General features: G+C 37.3%; 1 protein-coding gene and 1 long non-coding RNA gene across 9 annotated transcripts in view; one reads left to right on the top strand and one right to left on the bottom strand.

The window, feature by feature from the left end:
- LOC129777669 (tyrosine-protein phosphatase Lar) overlaps positions 1-23,349 on the top strand; it is a 403,848-nt gene that overhangs the window by 35,926 nt on the left and 344,573 nt on the right. For 6 of the 8 annotated variants that reach the window (XM_055784076.1, XM_055784079.1, XM_055784074.1 and 3 more), the window contains exon 2: positions 19,427-19,538. The gene's annotated coding sequence lies outside the window, so the exon portion shown is untranslated. Of the gene's footprint in view, positions 1-1,532; positions 1,577-19,426; positions 19,539-23,349 lie in introns of all 8 variants that reach the window. The other 2 variants (XM_055784077.1, XM_055784075.1) reach the window with 1 other exon arrangement.
- The window catches only part of LOC129777670 (uncharacterized), a 90,004-nt gene continuing 86,007 nt past the window's right edge, over positions 19,353-23,349 (bottom strand). Inside the window, exon 3 of the long non-coding RNA XR_008743277.1 lies at positions 19,353-20,223. This is a non-coding gene — a long non-coding RNA (uncharacterized LOC129777670). The remainder of the gene's footprint in view (positions 20,224-23,349) is intronic.

Raw genomic sequence — 23,349 nt, 5'->3', positions numbered from 1 at the left:
GCTTCGATTTCCATATTTCACATACCACTATCGCTAATGATAAAATGTTCCCTGTCAACCACTTTATCGCTCATTAGAGCGGTCACGTATTTATGTCGTTTTAATTAGCCCGATACATGAACAAATTGCATTAATTAGCAACCGGTCCGTGTGTAGGAATTCCGCACGTGTATTATCGATTGAGCTTGTACACCCAAGTTCAACACCTTTCCCGGAAGTCCCTTCCCCAAAGAAGCGACCCCAAATACCGTCATTATCATTCCGACGGGGTGTTTTTACTTCACCGGGCTCTCGCACAACCGTCCCACGGCAGTTTTTTGCTCGCCGATATGGTTTCATATCCCGACAGCCCCGGATTCGTCTGCGCTGATAAAATTTCATCCTCACGCTCTGCCGCGAAAGAGCGTCCAAGACACCCCCAGCGGATAGCACGGTTCACGTGCCTCATCCGGGATTCAGTGCACGGAAACACATCCTTGCGGGGGAAATCACCTCGACTATTTCCATAAATTAGAATTTCGAAATGAACGTTTAATTGAAAATTCCACTCTATTGCCGCGTGGACTGCTCTGCTATGAGCTGTTCTTCCCACAATTTGTTCTGGCCTACCGCAACCCGACAGTCGTCGTTCGCCGTTCAGCTTGGCCGATTGTCATCGTGGGGAGGATTCCTAGCCGGTCTACCTGATCTGTCGTGCCGCAATCGGTTGAGAAATTGGTCCGGACAGGGTTCTCCTTCCACAATCGTGATTGAAATCACCGCAAGATCCCATCAACTAAACTGCGCAAGAGTGGATGTGGACGAACGGTCAATCTCTTTCGAGTGAAGGATAAAATGAAGAGGAGGACGTCTAGTGTCCGCTCTTCCAAATGTGAATATTTACTCGAATTTCTTTGCATTAGAATCAACGATGCAAATGTACTCAAAAGTGATATATCATATGTATACAAGGTCGCGTGTTGTCAAAATAGGGAAAAAATACTCAACATGAAATGAAAAACATAGAAACTTTTGGATGCTCACCGTCTGAATTATTTCCGGTATATATCAATCCAAGCAAAAACAAATTTGATAGAATACTATAAAATATATTCTTCAACCCTTCTGTACTCGCGCGCAGAATAATAACTCGTATACTCGCGCACATATGTCACTGTGCGTGTCTCTGTTATATTGATTTTGTGTATTTTCATGCGTTGAAACAGAGACTAATAGAATAGGTGGTACTTTTTGTCGCTTTTGCATCTTAAAAGTAAACGAGATAATCAGTACGTAAGTTTTTCACAATCAACATCATGATGAAGGCAAAGAGTTATGAGAAATATTGATAAAATATTAAATAATGAAAATTGTTTGTCATGTCATTTACGATTTTCAACTGTAATTCATTGAACAGAATACAACTAATCAATCAAGTATTGGATCGGTTAGCCAGTCATTCGAAATAATTCAGCCGATGAATTTCTACCCTGACTGTTTTTGAGACTGCTTCGGAATTTGTTGAGTTGAAAGATATTTATTTTTCCTTGCAGCTGTATCCTGCCACGTTTTGTTGTGACACATTGTGGTCGTATGGGTGAGTTGAATTTTTCAATTTTTTATGTTGTAACAATAATCCTAGATGTGTTTGGTTGTTTTGTATGTTGTATCATAGTTTGAGCTCAATCGGTTCCGAACTTTTCGAGTTTTCGACGCGAACACAAACAAACAGAACATTTTTATATATATATAGAGATAGATATGGGAAAACGATGAATTTTAAATCAAATACAACTTTAGTTCACGATTTTGTCAAACACATGGAAAAAAGATGTATCCATCGAACAGAACACATATAAAAAATTTAAAAAATCATTTTTCTCCAATTTTTTCAATTTTTATGCCGTAACAACATTCCTTGAAGTGAATAGTATATTGTGTCCAACTTTGAGCTCAATCAGTTCCGTACTTTTCGTGTTTTTGACGTGTACACAAACGAACAGAACATTTTTATGTATTCAGGTCGGACTCGATTATCCGGAGTATTGATTTGTTTTCACTCCGTATATTCGAGTCATAAAAAAACAATTTTCTGTCGGTAAACGTAATATAATTATGATTTGGACTTATTTATTAAACAGTTTTATCCAGCTTGGACCCCGTTCCTGTTGATTGATCTGAAATTTGGAAGGCACCTTTAATCCTACTGTCTTTAAAAAAACTGCGTATTCCATGATCTTGAAAAATTAAATTTGTCCGCCGCTAAAAAATGGCTGTATGACTTGACTTGGAGAACACAAAACAAAATAAACAACATAAATCCAAAAAGGTCGCCGCCACTGATGTATGTATGTATTTTTTGTAATTCTCTCAATATATTAGGCTGTCAAAAAAGTCCTGCTGTATTTTTTTTTGAATTTTCATTTGTTCATAAAATTAGTTACAATCATCTGTTTTAAGTCAAATATGCGCCGTTTTGTTCGCATCTTGTTCCCAACGAGATGCCAACTTCATAATACCCCTGTTATAGAAGCTCGCTTCCTTATTGGCAAAAAACTCGGATAGCCAATTTTCACAGGCCTCTTTTGTGGCTAACTTCTGACTACCTAGCTCGTTCGTCATGAACAAAAACAGGTGGTAGTCACTTGGTGCATGGTCCGGACTATACGGCGGATGCAAAAGAACCTCCCATCCGAGCTCCCGGAGCTTCTGGCGCGTATCCAAAGAATTGTGTGGCCTGGCGTTGTCCTGATGGAAGACAATGCGGCCTCTGTTTATCAAAGATGGCCTCTTCTTCATGAGTGCTACCTTCAAGCGGTCCAGTTGTTGGCAGTACAGGTCCGAATTGACCGTTTGGCCATAGGGAAGCAGCTCATAATAGATTATTCCTTGACAATCCCACCATATATATATATATATATATATATATATATATATATATATATATATATATATATATATATATATATATATATATATATATATATATATATATATATATATATATATATATATATATATATATATATATATATATATATATATATATATATATATATATATATATCAAATGAAATGATTTGACTAATACAATACGGTACATAATGAAAATATCCCGAACAAAACTAGGTAACTAGGTAAGAAATAAACGTTAGATTTCCCATTATCCACAGTTAGTTGTTTCATCATATACCCCACAATTTTATTTTAGTCTCACCATTGCCCTAGATTAATACTTGCTACTTGCCTAATCATTCTCTAGCTTTTAAATCGTACCGTATTTTTTGTTACCGTATTTACTTAAACCGTACAGTATAACTTAAATGTATTTTTTAACTTATTCTTTTTTCTAGTTTTTTGTAAATTATCTGTATCATTATTATCATTCCCTAGAACAAACTCATTCCACTTTTTTTTAAATTTTGATTTCTTACCTAATTTTCTTCGGAATATTTTTTTGATGTACTGTATTCTATTAGTCAAATCATTTCATTTGATACCAATATTGAGGGGATTGCAAAAAATACATAGTCGACCATTTTGTGGCGGCGAACTTTTCGAATTTATGTTGTTCATAATGTAAGTCCATTCAGGAATTGTTCATTCGGGAATTGCAGCCATCTTGGATTTGGATTTTTCATTATGTACTGTGTTCTACCATGTTCATTTGATACCCATATTGATGGGGCTTTGGAAAAAAATATGCCACCATTTTGTGGTGGTGGTCATTTTGGATTTGCATTTTTCATAACTAACTGTGTTCTATTAGTCAAGCCCTTCCATTTGATACTCATATTGATGGGGTTGTAAAAAATATATATGGCGTCATCTTGTGGTGGCGGCCATTTTGGATTTGCATTTTTTATAAATAACTATGTTCTACTAGTCAAGCTTTCATTTGATATCCATATTGATGGGGTTGTGAGAAAAATATATATGGCGCCATCTTGTGGTGGCGGCCATTTTTGCATTTGAATTTTTCGTAAAAACCTGTGTTCTATTAGTCAAGCTCTTTTATTTGATACCCATATTGATGGGGTTGTGAAGAAAATATATATGGCGCCATCTTATGGTGGCGGCCATTTCGGATTTGAATTTTTCATAAATAACTATGTTCTACTAGCCAAGCCCTTTCGTTTGATACTCATATTGATGGGGTTGTGAAAAAATTATATATGGCGCCATCTTGTGGTAGCGGCCATTTTAGATTTGAATTTTTCATAAATAACTGTGTTCTGCTAGTCAAGCCCTTCCATTTGATACCCATATTGATGGGGTTTTGAGAAAAATATATATGGCGCCATCTGGTGGTGGCGGCCATTTTTGGATTTGAATTTTTCACAAATAACTATGTTCGACTAGTCAAGCCCTTTCATTTGATACCCATATTGGCTATTCAGTATGGAATTATTATACAAATTATTCAAAATTTCCGAAAATCAAAAATTAAATACTCCGGAAAATCGAGTCTCCGAATAATCGAGTCCGACCTGTTTATAGACATTATCTAAACGCGCCAAGATTTTGGTTGTACAGATCAAAAGGAACCGCTGAAGTAGCAACGAGATACTATTTGAACAAACCAATACCACCGCGCAAACAATCGTAGCTATCCACCTTGCATATTATTCTATCAAGTGAAATAAGAAAAACAAGAGATCGGAGTCACCATATAAATGACGGCCTAATCTCAGTCTTGCGCAAGCTAGCAAGCAGACGATAGTATTTCTAAATGTTGATATTACACACAACAAGGCAGACAATCGGATATCCCCTTCCGGGATATCTTAGGTAGCCGTGATCCTCATCTTCTGCTCCATCTATACCTGTTCCTCAGAAACGCCGATGTCAACGTTTAATGATGTTTCCTTCGTTGTTTTCCTGTTTCATATCCCTCCTATCCGATCTATAAACTTTTACTTAGTCGCGGCAATACATACACACACTCTTTACAGATACACGGGCCGAAGGTTGTGCAGTCCACTGATGATTCAACAAGAGCCAAAGGTTGTGCCGCTCATGACAACTCTACACGAGCTGATGATTGCGCCGGCTAGTGATCATTCTATCCTGGATTCCTCGAGTCGAGAAAGACGCACCACGCTAGATATGGGATGCAGACTAGGGGGGCGTTGCTGATTAACGGTCAGCTGCATCCCAATAGGAAGTATCCCATGTCGGGTACACATACAGAGCACTGAAGACTGCAACATCCCAATTATGAGAACACTTGTAATACTAATCTCGAGCCAACCGCGAGTAATCGGTTACATATTACTAACATAGTTGTAAGCAAACATTGTCAAAATATTGAACTCCCGGCCCCGTTAGGCTGACGCCATATGAGCCTTAATAAAAATATATATTTTGGATAAAAAAAAAATAAAAAAAAATAACACACAACGGTTTTTCTCGATACAATGGAAGCCGCAAATCATTGCGTCGCAAGCTCCACCACTGTTTGATTATTCTGCCAGCCAGTGTGCATAGATTATGGCAGCTAAGACGTGTAGAATGGTACTGGTGAAACAAAATAAAAGCGACTGAACGACAGCGGTTGCTCGATTAAAACATAGGACATACAGCGTTGATTTCTATATCGTTAGATGGAGAGTGTTTGTGTATGATTGAATCATACACAAGCATTTTGTTTTTATGCACTGTCAGTGGTGGTTGTGGTGGTTCAAGTGTGGAATCACTTGTGGCTACAGCGTGTGTGCCTCGGAAAAGATAGGCAATACGTGCATTGACAATAGGAATAGAAATTTCGACAAATGCCTTCTTGTATATTGTTTTCATGGTAACAAGAATGATTCCATAAAACCACGACCCTTTTCAGGGCCACCAAAACATTCGCTGACAAGTTATTTCAAAGGGTTCAATGTATTCTAAAGTTATATACTGCCGTTCTACGCATAGTCCCATGTTCCAAAAATCTAATCTAAATTTGTTTACTAGAAGCTTTAAGCATTTCGGATTAGCAATATACTGGATTGCTAGTCAATCTTGGTTACAGGCTTAAACATTCATGGTGGGACAGTTATGCCTAGAATATCAACATGGGACAATTGAACTTGATAAAAATATGAAAAATATGAATATGAATATGATAAAAACATCATTTTATGAAGAAAAGTAACATGGGACAACTATGCGTAGAACGGCAGTATATGACATATTAAAAAAAGTAAATTGATTCTTATATTTTTTTTGTCAGGCCCAAGAAAGCTTGTGTGAATAAGCGAATATTTTCGCGAATTCGTGCAGTGTTTCCGGGTCAAATGAGGCGTCGAAGTGCAGCGCATTTCAAGCCGGATGTGAAAATTTGTTCCACTGCGGTTGCTATCGCCTCTGCCGCCTCCACTCAACTAATTCAGTTTATAGATTCTCTGTTGCCATTCTGCTGCCTAGGATTTTCTGTTGCCATTCTGCGTTGAGTGTTCATTCGCCTCTAACTTGATAGTGATTTCGCATCTTTTTCGCGCAGAATCATCGTCTTGAATAAGACTCATTTTAAAGTTCTGTAATATGCTGAATGTAGTAGTGCTCCCATGGCCGGGTGATTAGCGTCACACATTACCATACCGGATTCGATTCCCGCTCTGGCCGGGGAATATTTCGTCAAAGAAATTTCTTCTGACTTAGCACTGTGGACATGCGTGTTCTAGAGCTTGATACTCAAGAATACATCCGAGGCGTGTTATCCGGCATAGAAATCTCAACTAAGTACTACTAATAAAAATGACGCAAGTAAATATCTATGTTGAGCCGGCAAAAGGTTTACTGGGAACGTTAGTGCCATGACGTAATCAGTTATAGGGAATGAACTGCTGATCACGCTATCTCTCTCATGTTTCTCTCTCTCCCAGTTCTCTCTATATCCTTCTTTTCCCCATCTTTCTTCGTCCCCTCTCTTCCTGCCCCTCTCTTCCTGGTGGTGCTGGTGAAGCAAAATATAAGCGACCGGTGAAACAAAATATAAACGGAGCCAGCATATCAAAAAAAGCATCGACCGGAAATCCATTTAGTTTTGATTGCGAAGTGACTGGAGAATGGTCACTCACCTAAACAATATCTTCTTTCCCAATCCCAGTTCTTATCTGCCGCCAAACTAAGCGAAGTCAAGATATCAGAGAAAGCAACAATTCTATTATCGAATGCCCACGAATTGGAGGGAGATATAATTTGCATTTGGTATTTGGATGAATCCATCCATCTAGTTGTGATTGCGAAGTGACAGGAGAATGGTCTCGCTCGCTTGCCTGAACATAATGCTCTTCTCTCCCAATCCCATTTCCTTTCTGTCGCCGGATTGAACGGATCCTTTAACGAAAACCTAAGTATCGATGATAACTCGATACAGATTGCGTACAAATGGTGCCATTGGCTATGGATTCGATAGCGGAGACTACGAAATGTTTGATATGGGGCAAAGAATATTTCACCATATCGAAAAAACCGATTTGTTTGGTAAAAGCAGCACTTCTAGTCAGTGTTGCCACATTTAAATCTGTATCAGAGGGGTCAAAAAGCTTTCTTATCTGTACTTTTTTTTCCAAAAATCTGTACCATCGAAAATATTCCTTATAGAGAAAAAAAAATTTATTAGTGTTAAAAAATGCTCATTTATTTACTACAAATACTACATTTACATCTGCAAGTCATTCGTGTGTTTGATGATGCTCATACATAGTTTTTTTGAATCTAGATTGCATACTATAATTTTTTTTTTAAATTTCAAGTTGCCACCAAGATGTTTGACCAAATCCTTTGATCTTAAAATAACGTTCATCGTATCGTTGCTGAGCTGATTTCAAAGCTTATTTCTGTTCTGATTATATTCAGAAAAAAAATCGATCAACAGCTGCCGAGGAGTGAGGCGTAGTGAGAACGTTACAAACATGGGACAACTATGCGTGGGCATCGAAGCGCCGAAAATGCGAGCGAACCGTCAATTCTTTTTAGGCATCCAATTTTTGTCCACCAAGCCTACACATACTCGTTTTCTGAAATTGTGATTTCCTTACGGAGTAATTTTATTGTTAGGCAACAGAATTAATTCTCCACATCTTGTACATTCCGTTAATGCGTTAATGCTAGTCAAATCGGAAAAGTTCCTGGGATTTGCCATTGCCGTAGACTTGGGCGTCGAATCATCAAAATCGAACCTTTTTCTCATTTGTTTTGTTCAGCTCCACGAAAAAACTGCCTTTCGATGTCCATTGTTCTGATAAATTCTTCTTCTGCTATTCCATCCTAAAAATTTTGTCGATTTTCAAATTATTTTCATATTTAATAGCATTGGACATTAGAACAACGTAAGATCTCTCGCAGATATTGGAGAAAATTTTTTTTATCCCATTTCTTTATTTTTAGTATTTTTAGTATTTCTTTATTTTTAGTATTTAGTATTTAGGCTCATTAGTATTTAAGCTGTAACAGAGCCGAATTTTAATCGTGTACATGTCTCACATGGTTATCATATCTATAATTATAGCACCTTACACAGTTGCCATTCGCCAGTATCCCTTCTATACCATTGCATATGGTACATTTACACAGTAGCCATTTAGGCGTAAGAGTATTCTTTCTGTTCTTCCATTATCCAGTTAGACCACCGGACAGCGGAGACAGTTAATATGATCATTGTTGAGTTATTTATAGAACAGCAGCCCGATGTGTCTTGCAGAGCAGAGCAGTTGTATGGATGAATCGATCTTGTTTCGACCGTGGATCGATCTCCATCGCTGATGATTGTTGCGTGGACGTAGCTATTCTGTAACAACACAAAGATGGTCAATGAGGGCCCTGAGTTTTGAACTCACGATCGATCGCTTACTAAGCGAACGCGCAACCAATGTGGCTACGGAGACCCCCATTGGAGAGAATGATAAAATAAAAATCTTTTAGATCTTCATGTATCATCGTGAATTCACCTTTTTCATCCTGGAACAAACGAATCAATCTGTTGATCTGGGGCAAAACATACGTCACACCGTCCGACGCAAATCCTTTCAGACGATCCTTGTAAGGAATTTTGTCCTTATGAAATTGATCAATAATTACATTGTAAATGCGTTTATGATCAGTAGCAGCAAGCGATACTGCGGCGTAAAAGTCGTCATGTACCTCAATGTTGCTTTGTTCAAAGGTAAGAAATTTCACAAATGGAAAAAAAATCTGTACCAATCTGTACTTTTTGACGAAAATCTGTACCGTGCAGAACCTGTACCAAAAATAACGAAAAAATCTGTACCATTCCAGAGCCGGAAAAATTATTAATTAATGCATTAATGAATTATTCATGCTCAAAAGAGGGAACAACTCCATCTTGAAAATATCCAGCGCAAATAATAACCCCTACCAGAAAATTGAAATCATCGATCAATTGTGGAAAATTCAACACAAATATGTACGTGTGGCAACACTGCTTCTAGTGTTGAATTTTCACGAATGCCACAATTGATCGATGATTTCAGTTTTCTGGTAGGGGTTATTATTTGCGCTGGGTATTTTCAAGACGGAGCTGTTCCCTCTTTTGAGCATGAATAATTCATTCGGTAGCACATTCAAACGGAATGTGCTACCGAATACGGGCGCAAAATCAAGACACCTGGGGATATCGTTGTAGCAGATACATGCAAGCTGCAACTAAGAGAATTTATTCAAATGCAACTTCAAACAAATGGTTACCAAGCCAGGCCGGTAGTGCCAAGCCAAGCCGGTAGTGTTACGTCTACCTTGCGGTTGTAGCGCAGATGAAACCCACTTCTAGTTTTTTTTTGTTTTTTTTGTTGAATTTCGATCTAAGCAAAACAAGCACCAATCAAGCAAGTCTGGAGAGCGAGCAAGTTAAAAAAAAATAAGTTTTTGGTCCTTCATCCATTGCTTATCTTCCTTGCTGATATGCATAGTAGCATTGTTTTGCTGGAATGTCAATTTTTTGTGACGATATCCATGCAAAAACTGTAGGAGAGAGGCTTCCAGAACATGTATATAGTCCTTGAATGATGTGAAAGTTTGAGTTTTCCGGTTGCACTGAATCCCGCCCAAACCATGCAATAGCCTCCACCAAAATTCCAGATTGAAAAATACTACGAAAACGGCTCCAAAATATTTTTTTAAATTTTTTCGCGCTCAAAAAAATCAGGCATATATCAGAACTACGAGGGCAGTCCGATATGTACTTATCCTACAAAAAAAATTGGAAAAGTGGTAATTTATTTCTCAACATAGTATCCTTTTAGCTCGATACACTTGACCCCGCAATGCCCCAACTTTTTTAATCCATCTGAAAAATACGTTTTCTCGAGGTCTGCAAAGTAGGCATCCGTGGAGGAGATGACGTCCTCATTCGACTCAAATTTCTGTCCGGCGAGTGACTTTTTCAAGATTGGAAACAAAAAAAAGTCGCACGGGGCCAAATCTGAAGAATACGGTGGATGGGGCAGCAGTTCGTAGTGTAATTCGACCAATTTGGCCGTGGCTATTTGAAAAATGTTCTTTATGATTGAATCATCCGTTGACACGAAAGTATTATTTCGAAAGAGGCCTTACTTTGAAAGCGATACACAAGATTCGAATGAATAATAAATATTATATGATTTATTGACCAATCCCCGGTACTTTCTTGACAGATTGTATATACAATGATCTTCGCCCAGAGCCTAATATTAATAAAATATTTACCCATATTGCTGCCGTGATTTGCATGATGAATCACCCGAACATCCGACTGCTAACCACCACCGCACAGAGACACCTCAGCCGGAGTGAAAACAATAAAAGTATCAAATCCAATAGAACGAAGAAACTCATTAGCGTCACAAGTCACGCTATCATCCGTAGTCATGTAAAATTACGTTATCATCTTCCGAACATTTCTCATTTCCTTTCGAGCAGTCACAGTCAGTGCCATTACAAGTGCTTTCGAAATGACTTCCAAACAGCCAATATTCTCTCGAGCCGCTTACGGCTCACCCCTGTCGAAGTCCTCCCGCTTAGTGCTAATTAACCCAGGTGTGAATAGTGTACACGAGTGGCGCCCCGTCCTCTGCCATTATCCCATATATCTTCGGCAGGGGGTAGGCACCCGATCGGGCCAACAATCGTCTCTTTGGAACCCATCGACCCCGACACGGTAGCAGTGGAACACCAGCTCGGCTCTATTCTTTCCATCTTCGCCTACTCACACTGAAACGCGTTTCACAAAACCAGGAGGATTTAGCCAATTTATGATTTTTTTTTGTTTGCTTCCATTCCATTTCGTTCCGCATTCGACTGACTTGACTACCACCTTCTATTTCCCCTGGAAATCGACCAATCCTAGCCATCCGCCGGTTGTGCTCATCAGAGTCGATCTGGCGGCTGGCGGACAGGCTTTTTCATAATTTGCCTTCCATTCCCCGCCACAATTTATGACCCGAGATATATCTGCGTCTGGTGGTGGTGCCTTTTGCCCATGACTTCCACACGAAGCCGCAACGGCGTTGGAATAGTTGATGCAAGGGGGAGCCACAGCAGTGAGCTTCCATCCTATTGACATCTACCGTGGATGGGGCCTCGCCAATGACGGAAATGATGATAGTCATCGTCACTAGAGATGGAAGCGCCGCACAGCCACAAACACACAGACAGTGTTGAGCTATCGATGTGTCACTCAGGAAGGATGGGAGAGGGAAGGGTGAGAAAAGTCATTAGTTTCTTTTTATGATTATGCTCTATTTTTGATGACTTTGCGTTCTTCGAGCGGTTCCAGACTTGTCTTTCTCTCAGGAGCAGAGATGCCAGGTTATCTTTTCATGTAAATCTTTGATTAATCTACGAATTTCAAAAAAAAAATCTCTTTTTTCGCAGTACTCGGAATAATAAGTTATTTTGTTAAATAAAAAGTTATTTAGTTAGGTTCCGACTAAATAAATACTAATGTGTAAAATAGCTGTGAATATGAATAAATTTTTTTTTCATAATTCGTTTATTTTTGCAGGCTACGTTACATAAGTTTAAAGAAGCTAAATCCAAATTCAAACTTCAAATTCTCACAAAAAAAACACACAAATTTAAAAGTATATTTTTAATTCCATCGTCTATTTACTATTTCACATATTCTATGGGGGTGGGGTGAGATTGGGTCAAAAATGGAGAAATTTACTATTATCTTGACAAATATTGCGAATATTTTTGTAGCTGTGAGCCGTTCAATAGGAGACATTTTTTCACTACTTCCAATGGACAATACTTAAATGTAGTACAAATAGTTATTATTCATCAATTCATCAAAGTTTGATGTGTAGATAGCCATCAAATAACACCCCAGAAAAATCTGATGCCCAGCTATATTCAGAAGTACTATATTGTTAAGTATTGGATAGAAAAAATCTTTTAAGTCTTGCCAGATGAGTCATTGCTAATTTTGAATAAAAGAATTTCAATATTTTCGAAATAATCTCTTATTTATGCTGAGTGGGGGTGAGAATGGATCAAGCATAAAATTGAACATATACAACTAAGTTGCAATGTTAATGCAAAAATACACCAATACACTCACAATAAATAGCGTTTCTCCAAATTCAACCTTTATTACGTGGCTTTTTTCGGACCTATGAAGTGGAATTGGAGGCAAGAATTCCTGGTAAAAAAACAAGCAAAATCTCCAAAAATCACTATTTTTACCCTACTGTACATGTAATAGCCACTCAAATTTCACCTTAACGTTGAAAGGTTACATTTCTTCTTGAAATGAGTCATATTTGAAATATTTAAAAAAATATTTTTTTCCAAACTGTATATAATCGAGTACAAAATTGTATATAAGCGAGTCTGACCTGTATCAAATGAAAGGGATTGACTAGTAGAACACAGTTGTTATAACGTACACATTTTCAAAGTCCAAAGGAATAATTTTTTGAATAGTATTTTTCTGAATGAACAATGAATTATCTGTATTTTGATACTAAAGCTTGGTTTCTACTTTTAACCAATCCCGAAGTACAACTGTTTTGTGATGCCGGATTCTAAATGAATCACATTTTAATCAACCATACGAAGAGAAACATCATGAGAAAGGTTGGCTTCGTCTTCTAGTTGAATTTATCCATTAACCTTACTCAAACAGCAACACAATAAAGTAATATAAGCTACGTTTTATTCAAAATTTCCGAAAATCAAAAATAAAATACACCGGATAATCGAATCCCGGATAATCGAGTCACCAGAGAACATATCTACCTAATCATATTTGCGTTTCACTCTAATTTACGATAGTCATTCAACAAAAAGTTCGAAAATTACCTGTTTTGACCTATACAAATTTTGGTGAACCTTGAAATAGGTTTAATTTTTTTTTGTGAGAGAGAAAAAAAGTGGCGGTTGAAAATATTAAAGTTGTATCCTTGTGTTGTATTTTTGTATCTATTAAACTGAAATTAGCATACATTTAAACTAAACTTTGATCGAAAATGTGGATGAATTTGGCTTGAAGATTTATGAATCGCGTTCAGAAGTTGCCTTTGTTTTTTCTTGCTTTTGTGATTTGAGAGATGGATGTCATCTTGAAATTTTACACACAAAAACCCAAATGATGCCGAGCAGGGATCGAACCTAGGCTGAGTTGTAAAGGCTGTTCCACACAACCACGTTATCCACTTAACAACTGGTGCTGTTATACCAATGCACAAGAATATTACACCACATCATAAAATGAAATTGTATCTCAGAAGTATATACGGAAAATAGCTTACAGTAGTAGTAGTAATAGTAGTACAAATAGTTATTATCTATTAATTCATCAAAGTTTGATGTGTATATAGTCATCAAATAACACCCCAGAAAAACCTTATGCCCAGCTATATTCAGAAGTACTATATTGTTAAATATGGGATAGAAATATTTTTTAAGTCTTGATAGATGAGTCACTTCACACTTTGCTTCGTAAAACTTCGCACGTATAAGGATAAAAACGTTTCCTTAGCGACAACTTTGCAGAAGCCACATTTTCCAGGACTGCTGAAGTCGCTAATTGAAAGCCTTAAGGCAGTATTCTACTCTAGAAATTTGAAAAAAAAAATTAAAAAAAATTAGTGGGTTATATCTATGATATAACCGCAAGGTTCACGTGGAACTAGCTTAGCTTATCAATCATTCGTTTGTATTGATTAAATTCTTGATTGAATGAAACAGTTTCCAAATTCAATTGAGTTCAATATATTTGCTCTGTGAGTGAAAAAAATGAACAAATGCCGTGTAAAGTCAATTCATTTATTGTGATTGATTGTTCTTCGTTACAAGTAAATTTAAGGACGGACCTTTTACGTTTGGTATGATGACTAGAACAAAATATATGTACGGAAGAATTATCAAACGTTTGATGAACCAGCCTAAGGCTGAAAATATTTCCAATAAAGATAAAAAAAAAATTATCAAACGATTATTTTATTTTACATTTCCCTCTGAAGTTTACATCCCAAAAGTGTACATACTTCTCGAATCTCGAATTTGCTTGAAACTGGGAAGTTCATTCGCTTCTAGTGGCTGCACGATTTTCCCAGGTTCCTAAGTTTAGAAGATCATGTTAGGACAGATATATTCCATTTAACGAAAGCCAATTAACGATGGCCAAGGAAGCACTATGTGAAACATAGGTCATATTGGAAACATTGATGTGAAACATCAGAAATATCGGAAACATTGACGGACGTTTTTTCGAACTCCGTAAAAATAAAACAAAGAATATTTTTACTATCCATTATATCATTATTCGTTTATCTATCTTTCAACAATAAAACAAAAATAGGACGGAAAAAAAATATTCATAATTAGAATAGTTACATGCTGGTGAAGTGAGGGTGTTCAAAAAAAAGTTGTGCCATGGCGTACACGATTCCAGTCCTTCTGGTTATCTGAAACAAAAAAATCGAACAGATTCTGAATCAGTAAAGATGTCGCTATGGCATGAACCTCGGACAAGTCAAAAACATGGGTTTTAACAAAATGGCGGCCGTTTGAAAACAAAAATGCTGTTTAAAACGTTTTTTTTGCGTTTACCGATTTTTTCAAAATAGTAAAATTAAAAAGTTATAATTTTTTATTGGTTCATGCGATAGAGAGATGTATGCAGATTATTTTCATATAAATTTGACATAAATCGGTTCAGTACAACTTGAGATATCGTGTACGCCAGTTTGAAAAAACTAGTTTCGAGAAAAACGCGTTTGAAGTTCATTGTTATGGCCGTACCAGGTTAGATACCGCATCACAAAAATGGCTCTAACTCGGTAAATAATATGATTTTCGATATGTCCTTTCTAGAGTATATTCTTGAATGTCTAAACTACAGAAATATGAAGGAAAAAAAAATTATTTTTTTTCAAATTTCTAGACTAGAATACTCCCTTAAGCAATTCTGTTTTTACGAGTGATTTTATTTGAATTTATTTATTTTTAAAAGCTCAAGTACATTATTTTAAAGGAGCCAAACTCTCAACTATATTTTTACTAGTATATACCAACATTTTCCTTAACTTTAAGGTTAATAAGGCAGGAAGCCGATTACTCGAAGTCGACACGAGCTTAGAAGGGTGAATTATTTTCTATAAATATATTCTAAATTTTGATGTTTATTTCTATTATCCAATCAGAGAAAATCGTAAATTGAACGTTGTAATGAAAAACCTTATTTCGATTTATTTCAATTTTTTTAGCAGGAGTCGGAGTTGGAGTCGGAGTCGTAGTCGGAGTCAGTGTTACCACACGTACAGATTTATCTGGAATGGTACAGATTTTTTCTTTATTTTTGGAATAGATTCTGTACGGTACAGAGTACAGATTTTCGTCAAAAAGTACAGATTGGTTTCAGATTTTTTCCGCGTGTGAAATTTTCTTACATTCGAACAAAGCAACATTAACATTAAGATACATGATGACTTTTACGCCGCAGTATCGCTTGGAGCGATTTTTTAAATTTTAATTCATGCTAGTACGTAGTCTTGATTATAAAAAATCTATGTATAAGCATTATAAAACACACGAAGGACTTGCAAATGTAAATGTAGTATTTGTAGTAAATAAGTGAGTATTTTTTCATGCTAAATTTCTACAATGAATATTTTTGATGGTACAAATTTTTGGACCAAAAAGGGCAGATGAGAAAGATTTTTAACCCCTCTGGTACAGATTAAAATGTGGACATAGGGGGGAAGGGTCGGAGTTGAAGTCGGAGTCGGGAAATTTTTCTCCGACTCCACAGCCCTGGTGAATACGGAGGTGCTATGAATATTAGATAACGGAACTCGGTACAAACAAAAAATATGAGCATGGAAGATAAGAGGTACTTTTGATGTTAACCCTTAACATCGAGTCACACTCGAGATGAAACGACTGTGCCAAACACTACAACATCGATTCTAAATCGCGAGCGCTAGAACGCTCAGCAGGGCAGTGGAATCACTCGATGCGTGAGCCATCGAAGCGTTTGTATTTGGTCCGCTCCTTTGGAAATTAAATCGTAGGCTAAAGGGTTAAAGACGTACCTCTCTGTAGAAGAGGAACCCAGAGAGCGAAGTGGTTGGGCCAGGTGGAGCAGGACTTGGGAAGAATTGTTGTAGCCCGGGATTGAAGAACCGCAGCCATGGACCGGGTTCATTGGCGAAACATTGTGAAGACGACTTCATCTTATAATGGGATGTAGTATAACTGTCAATTAAAAATAAAATGTACCTCGCAAAGGTGGTCTCGTCACCGAAAATGCCAATAACATCACAGGAATTAACCAATTTGATGGATAATGACCGATAAGAAGATAAAGATTGACCTTGAAATAGCTCAATACCATTTGCACAAAGTTGTTTTAACTCATTAACATCAATAACTTTATTGGGCATCAAATACGGTTTTAAGCAACTATGAGCGGAAAGATCATAACCAAACATAGTCTAACAAATAACAATCTATATATATACAAAAATGGATTTCAATCTGTCTGTCAGATTCTTAGGGACTCGGAAACTACTGAACCGATCGACATGAAAACTGGTATGTAGGGGTTTTTGGGTTCAGGGAAGGTTCTTATGATAGTTCGAGACCCTTCCCCCCTCTCTAAGTGGGGGCTACCATACAAATGAAACACAAATTTCTACATTACTCGAGAATTAATCAAACAAATGAAACCAAATTTGGCACGTGGAGGTTTTATGGTGTGATAAATATTTATACGATGATTAGACACTCCACCCCCCTCTCTAAGGGCTAGCTGCCATACAAATGAAACACAAATTTCTGCATAACTCGAAAACTAATCAAGCAAACGGAATCAAATTTGGTATGTGGTGGTTTTATGGGGCAAGAAACATTTATAAGGTAGTTCAACACTCCTCCCACTCCTCTAAGGGGGGGGGGGGCTCCCATACAAATGAAACACAAATTCCTGCATAACTCGAGAACTAATCAAGCAAATTGAACCATATTTGGCATGTGGAGGTTTTAGGAGGCACGAAATGTTTCTATGGTGGTTCGACACACTTAACCCCTCTCTAAGGGCATGGGGAATGCCATACAAATGAAACACAAATTTCTGCTTAACTCGAGAACTTATGAAACAAATGAAGCCAAATTTGATATGTGAGGGTTTTTGGGTATGAGAAATGTTTCTATGATGGAATGACACCATTTCCTCCTCTGGAAAGGAGAGTGGGTCCCATAAAAATAATGCACGTATTCCAACCGAATATATTCCAAGCAAACATGACAATTGAAAATTTTCGGAAAACTTTGAAGGAAAATGGGAAAATTCAAAAAAAACAATTCGCATGTTTTCTACAATTACATATTGACAAGCGTTGTTAGTCCATTTGATGTTTGCGGTAACGAAATTGATCTTCGTTCGAAAGTGGAAATGGATTTTAATGCGATAAAACGCACTCCTATATCGTCTTCTATCTATATAAATAAAAATGGATAGCAGGAATCTGTTGATAAGAGCAAAACTCGAGAAGGGAATTGCTCGATTTAGGGTTGTCTTTATTCTATCATATTTTTTGTATGAAACATTTATTCTATGTAACGGAGAAACATGTTATTTGCAAGTGGATGAAAAATCTTGCACGAGAATTGTGTCTAAAAATAATCTGATATTATAATGTTGAGTTTTGGTAGAAGTACTGAAATTTTATAGTAAAAATTAATTTTAAAGGGTAGATTAGAAGATCAATCAATGAACAGTTCTGCGATTAGACCCATGAAAGTGCGCTTAGTAAGAAAACGTGGATGTGATAACCAAAAATAAATTTCGAGCGGGTCGAAGTTTGCCGGGTCAGCTAGTACCTAATAAAATACAAAAATATGTAAACTTTATAGTATTACTTTGATAAAAGATCACATATTGTGATGCAGGGAAAAAATCATTGGATTGAGCCTTCTACAGGAACAAAAATGCAGGCTTTGGCCAATGTTTTTGTTCAACGATTTTTCAATTTTTCATCATTTACATCAAAATAATTCTTAAACATTTGGTTTTCTTTAATTACACCAATGGCTTTCGTCAAAAAATATTTGCAATAGCTTCGACATTGATGGGTTGAAAAAGAGCGAAATGGGTCTTCGAATCGACCCATTTTTTTATGTGTTATGCCAGCGAACGGAACAAATAATCACCCCGATTATGTATTTCGATCGAATCGACCTTATTGACAAATTTTATTCCCTTTTTCGATTGAAATTATTTTGAACTCGAATATTCCCTGTTCGAGCTGTTTTGTTTTCGAATATCAAACAAAACGATCGAAATGGAGGGAATGGCAAATTCAAATTTGATCTAAATGTCACTTCCGAACTAAATGTCCGTCTGGATACAGAATCGGGCAGAATAATATGAGGGTTGAGTAGGACTTCCCGATTGAGTATTTCCCAGTAGCTTTCAACGGGTTAAGCAACATGAGGTGGAGCGTTGTCATGCTGTAAAATCACTTTTTGGGCCTCTGTTTTTTATTGTGGCCACTTTTTATGCAGCGCTCGACTCAATCGCATAAATTGAACTCGATACCATTTTCCAGAGATGGTAAATCCGACCTGGTCGCACCAAATACACAGCATACCCTTCGCAGCGTGAATATGTGGCCAAGTAGACAACGTAGAACGAAAACATAGGATGATCTACGGATATTTCCCTAAATCTGGCATCTCTGCACGGGAGATGTGTACAGAGCTCTGCCAGGGTTGTAGTTGTTTCAAATGTTGAAATATGTAGCATTGCACTAACAATAACTGATCTGGGAAACTATAGTTGAAATCGTTCCAAGTGCAAAGCAGCGTGGGTAGGATTTCCATTTTCTTTCGTTGTAAGAAAAACATCTCTGTTGTCTTTACAGCAGACGCTCGTCCAATTCAAATTCTTTACTCACAGCAATTTATATTTATTTATTTTCGTGTCTCTCCTTTTTTTCCAATCTCGCTATAGATCAAAAAACGTCTTCACTGTTGGCCCATATGTCGTTACCGAACGCAGCATATTTTGGTCGCGGTTGACACGCTGAGCAAATAAGCATAGCAGGATTGGTGGCTTCTTCCATGTAAGTATACAGCCTTTACTTGTTTTCGCTTCATTTTCCACTGGCGCGGGGGTGTCACCCTCTTTGTAGCTGTTAATAAAGATACAATCTTGATCACGTGTTCTCACGCGGTAAATTATCATTCGGATCTATCACACGTGGAGACAAATCGAGGCTTTTTTCGTTCCATGTTTTTATGAGTTACGGGGTGAGCTTTGACACCGCACTCAGTGGTAAACATGGGAAAAGTCACATCATACTGTGAATCTCCCCCGAGAGTGATGTTCTAGAATGGCTTCAAAATTACAGATCCGGTCCTTTCCATCCTTGAGCAACGAAACTAGGTTGCAGGGACGCGAAATTGTGTTTATGGCGGATCGAAATCACGTTATTACATTGCTCCTGTTGCTGCTGCTTCTCTGGCGTGTTGTACATGACCAATAAAGGCGCGCGCGCCGGTTATGGAACACAAGACGCTGTTGTATTGCCGCGCAAACAAATCTCGTTTTGTTTGTTTGTTTTCCCGCCCCATACAACGAGATCTTGTTTAAACTTCACGACTGCATGGTTATCGGCTGCAAGAAACGATGCGAAGAAACAAGAACATCGTTGTCCTGAAGCCGCGCTTCGTGTTCCCTTCCGATGCAGATGTGTGAAATGGTCCATATGTACCCATCGTCTCCGTGTTGGGTTCATCCGGTCGGTGCTGGAAAAGAAAAAAAAACGAAAAGCGCGGCTCAGATTTTATCGAGATGGAAATGGCGAGGCAGCCGTTCCGGGGCGGCGAAGGAGACAAAGTAATCAAATTGGGATAAATTACAATTGCCGGGAAATCTCTTTATCTGTTTATGAAATTTAAACTGGAACTTTAATCTGTTCATTGTTGGCACTTCCAGGAAAGCGAGTCGTTAAGCAGCGCGAAAGTTGTTGATCGAATCGAGTCTGTTTAGTACACAGTGCAGCATAATTATTATTTGATGGTGCTCATGTATTGCTGCTCTTGAAGCTGGAAGGAGAATCACATTATGTCAAAAGGGTTCCGGGAATTCATATGTTAAAAAGTTCGCCACGAGGAATTATCAGAATTTTGTGTCATTGAATTGAAAAAAAAACTTCATTAGAATTTCGTTCCATAACTGTTTTTGAGTTCCAGAGGCATTTTCTTTTATCCTTTCGCTACGAGCGTCGACATCAGAGTGATACTGCACATCGATCACACCAGCGCGATATGCATACTTTCCGGCGCAGTGCTCTGTTCAGCGGTAGCACTCCGACGGAGCACACTGCCGTAGTGAAAGGGTTAATGGTCATTCCTGAAGAAACATCGCCGTCTCAACGTAGTATTACTTGCGTCATTGTTTATAAGTACAGCGCGGACTCGATTATATACAGTTTTTGATTTCTTTTCACTGTATATAATCGACTCAAAAAAAAAAAATTTGTTTTTTTCTGCATGTATTTTTCGTTTTCTAAAAATAAAAGAGGAATTTTATTTTTGATTCATTCCCTTAAAGTCAGAAAACACCTTTCTCACATGAAAAAAAATTATCCAGATTCTCTCAGAAGGTGATCAAGAAGAACGATCATATTTGGTGAAAAAAATCCTCCTATGCATATGTTCGAATTTCAACAATGACAGAGTTATAGAACTCTTTTTTTTTGTTTCGGACTCTGTTGCCTCAAACTGGCTCTACAATAAAAAGTAAGCTACGGAAGATGATTCTGATGGTTTCATTTGAAAAATTAGAAAATTTAGTACAGGATATAGTAGTGTAAAAACTATATTAGTGGATTTTAATATAATTTTGAAAGTGAAAAACTTAAAAGTTAATATTTTTTTATGTGTTATTATTAATTTTATCCTAAAAAATTATATTAAACTAGATTGTTTCTATCAATTAAATTGAAGTTCTTTAACCGCTTTACAATTTGTTCTTTGGAGCCCAAATTATATCTTTCTTAATTTGGCTGCAATATCGATATAACCAATTCCTGGCGAAAATTCAAGCAAAATCTTCAAAAATCAAGATTTTTACCCCACTGTACATGTAATAGCCACTTAAACTTCACCTTAACGTTGAAAGGTTACATCTCTTCTTGAAATAAGCCATATTTGAAATATAAAAAAAATCCAAGCTGTATATAGTCGAGTCCAAAATTTTATATTATCGAATCACATATAATCGAGTCTGTATATAATCGAGTCCGACCTGTACTTTATTTAGATTTTTATGCCAAATAAGTCTTAAAAGTATACTGAGAAGCATGCTCTTCGCCGCTCCTTAAGCCGGAGGATCGAAGCAACCGGCCAAACGGTGCAGAAGAATCAGGCCAAAATGGACATTTTTATGCGGAAGCGTCAGACGAGACCGGCCGCATCTGAGCACCAGGTAATCACCCAGAAAGAGTAGCTTGAGGTGCTGGTGAAAAACTTCTTTCCGGTGAAAACTTCTTTCCGGCGAAAGAAGTTAAAAACTTCTTTTCGTACTCATAATGAAAGACGAGACGTACTTGATGCTAAAATTCAATGAATGGAAGAAAACAGGGTACTTTAAAATCTTCACATGCAAAATTTGGTTACATTTGCTGGATTAATTCTCCAGTGATGCAGAAATTTGTGTTTCATTTGTATGGCACCCCACCCTTAGAGAGGGGGGTGGAGAGTCTAACCACCATAGAAACATTTATTGCACCCTGAAACCTCAATATGCCTAATTTGGGCCATGAAATTTGAAATCCGTCAAATTGACGGTTTCGGTAGTTCTAGTGTTAAGAAAATGAAATCGTCATTAAAAACGCAATTAGCGTACCATTAGCATATTAATACACAGAACAAAATTTGTGGGAAGTGAATAAGCAGCATGCGGTAGTTGATCACAATTGAGCAGCTGGTGTGACAGAGCATTGTTATCAATAAAAATTACTTTGTGCTCCCTTTTCTGATATTCCGGCCAAACAGCAAAATAGTCATTCCATGCCAAAACGATATAGTGGTTCTCAGATTTCCGTGAAAAGTGGTAGTTTCGTTAGTATCCCAAAATATTAGACCCGGTTTTTTTATAGGATGCCCATTTCCATTTTAGGTCCGAAAAATCAACTTTTTCTTTTTTTTTATAACGTGTGACTACATCTAACCGGAGTATATGGAGGTGAAAGGAAAACCCAAACACGGAACATGCAGGAAAAAATGAGAGATTTTGAATGCTTATAACTCGAACATTTCTTAATTGATCGGAAAGGTGTTTGCATCAATTGGTAGGAAATATTTGTACGCATCACAACGAATGAAATGTTATTTTTCATGAGATAAACAATTGAATAACTGTGAAATGTCAAGTGTTATCTCAACGTCCTGACTGCCTCGTTTGGATTGGCCCGATTTACGGTTTCCCAAGCACAGACTTCAAAATCGATGTACCTGGGAGAATCCGCTTTGCAAATACATGCAAGTTTTGCTCCCACCAAAATGTGTTCCTTAACACATCTAAACAAAGGTGCCTTACATTACGTGGCGTTTGTTAAATTTTTTTACTTACACTTCAAATATGTTGGATTTAATTGAATTGTTTGTTTCATTCAATCAATAACAAACAAAAGATCACCAAGCCAACGGTAGTCCCACGTCAACCTTGCGATTATGTCACAGATATAACTCACTCATTTTTTAAGCAGAACTACGTCTTTCAGGAAGGGTGCCAAATCAGAAAACAGGTCACGTTTTTATGAAATGAAGTTAACGTTAATAACTATTTTCATTGTGAACGAAATCTCATGATTTGCATACCAATCGAATCGGAGATTCTCTATGATTTGTTTAATATGCTATACATTA

Source organism: Toxorhynchites rutilus, chromosome 3, assembly GCF_029784135.1.
Source record: "Toxorhynchites rutilus septentrionalis strain SRP chromosome 3, ASM2978413v1, whole genome shotgun sequence".
Lineage (NCBI taxonomy): Eukaryota > Metazoa > Arthropoda > Insecta > Diptera > Culicidae > Toxorhynchites > Toxorhynchites rutilus.
This window is presented reverse-complemented; position numbering and strand designations above follow the sequence as displayed.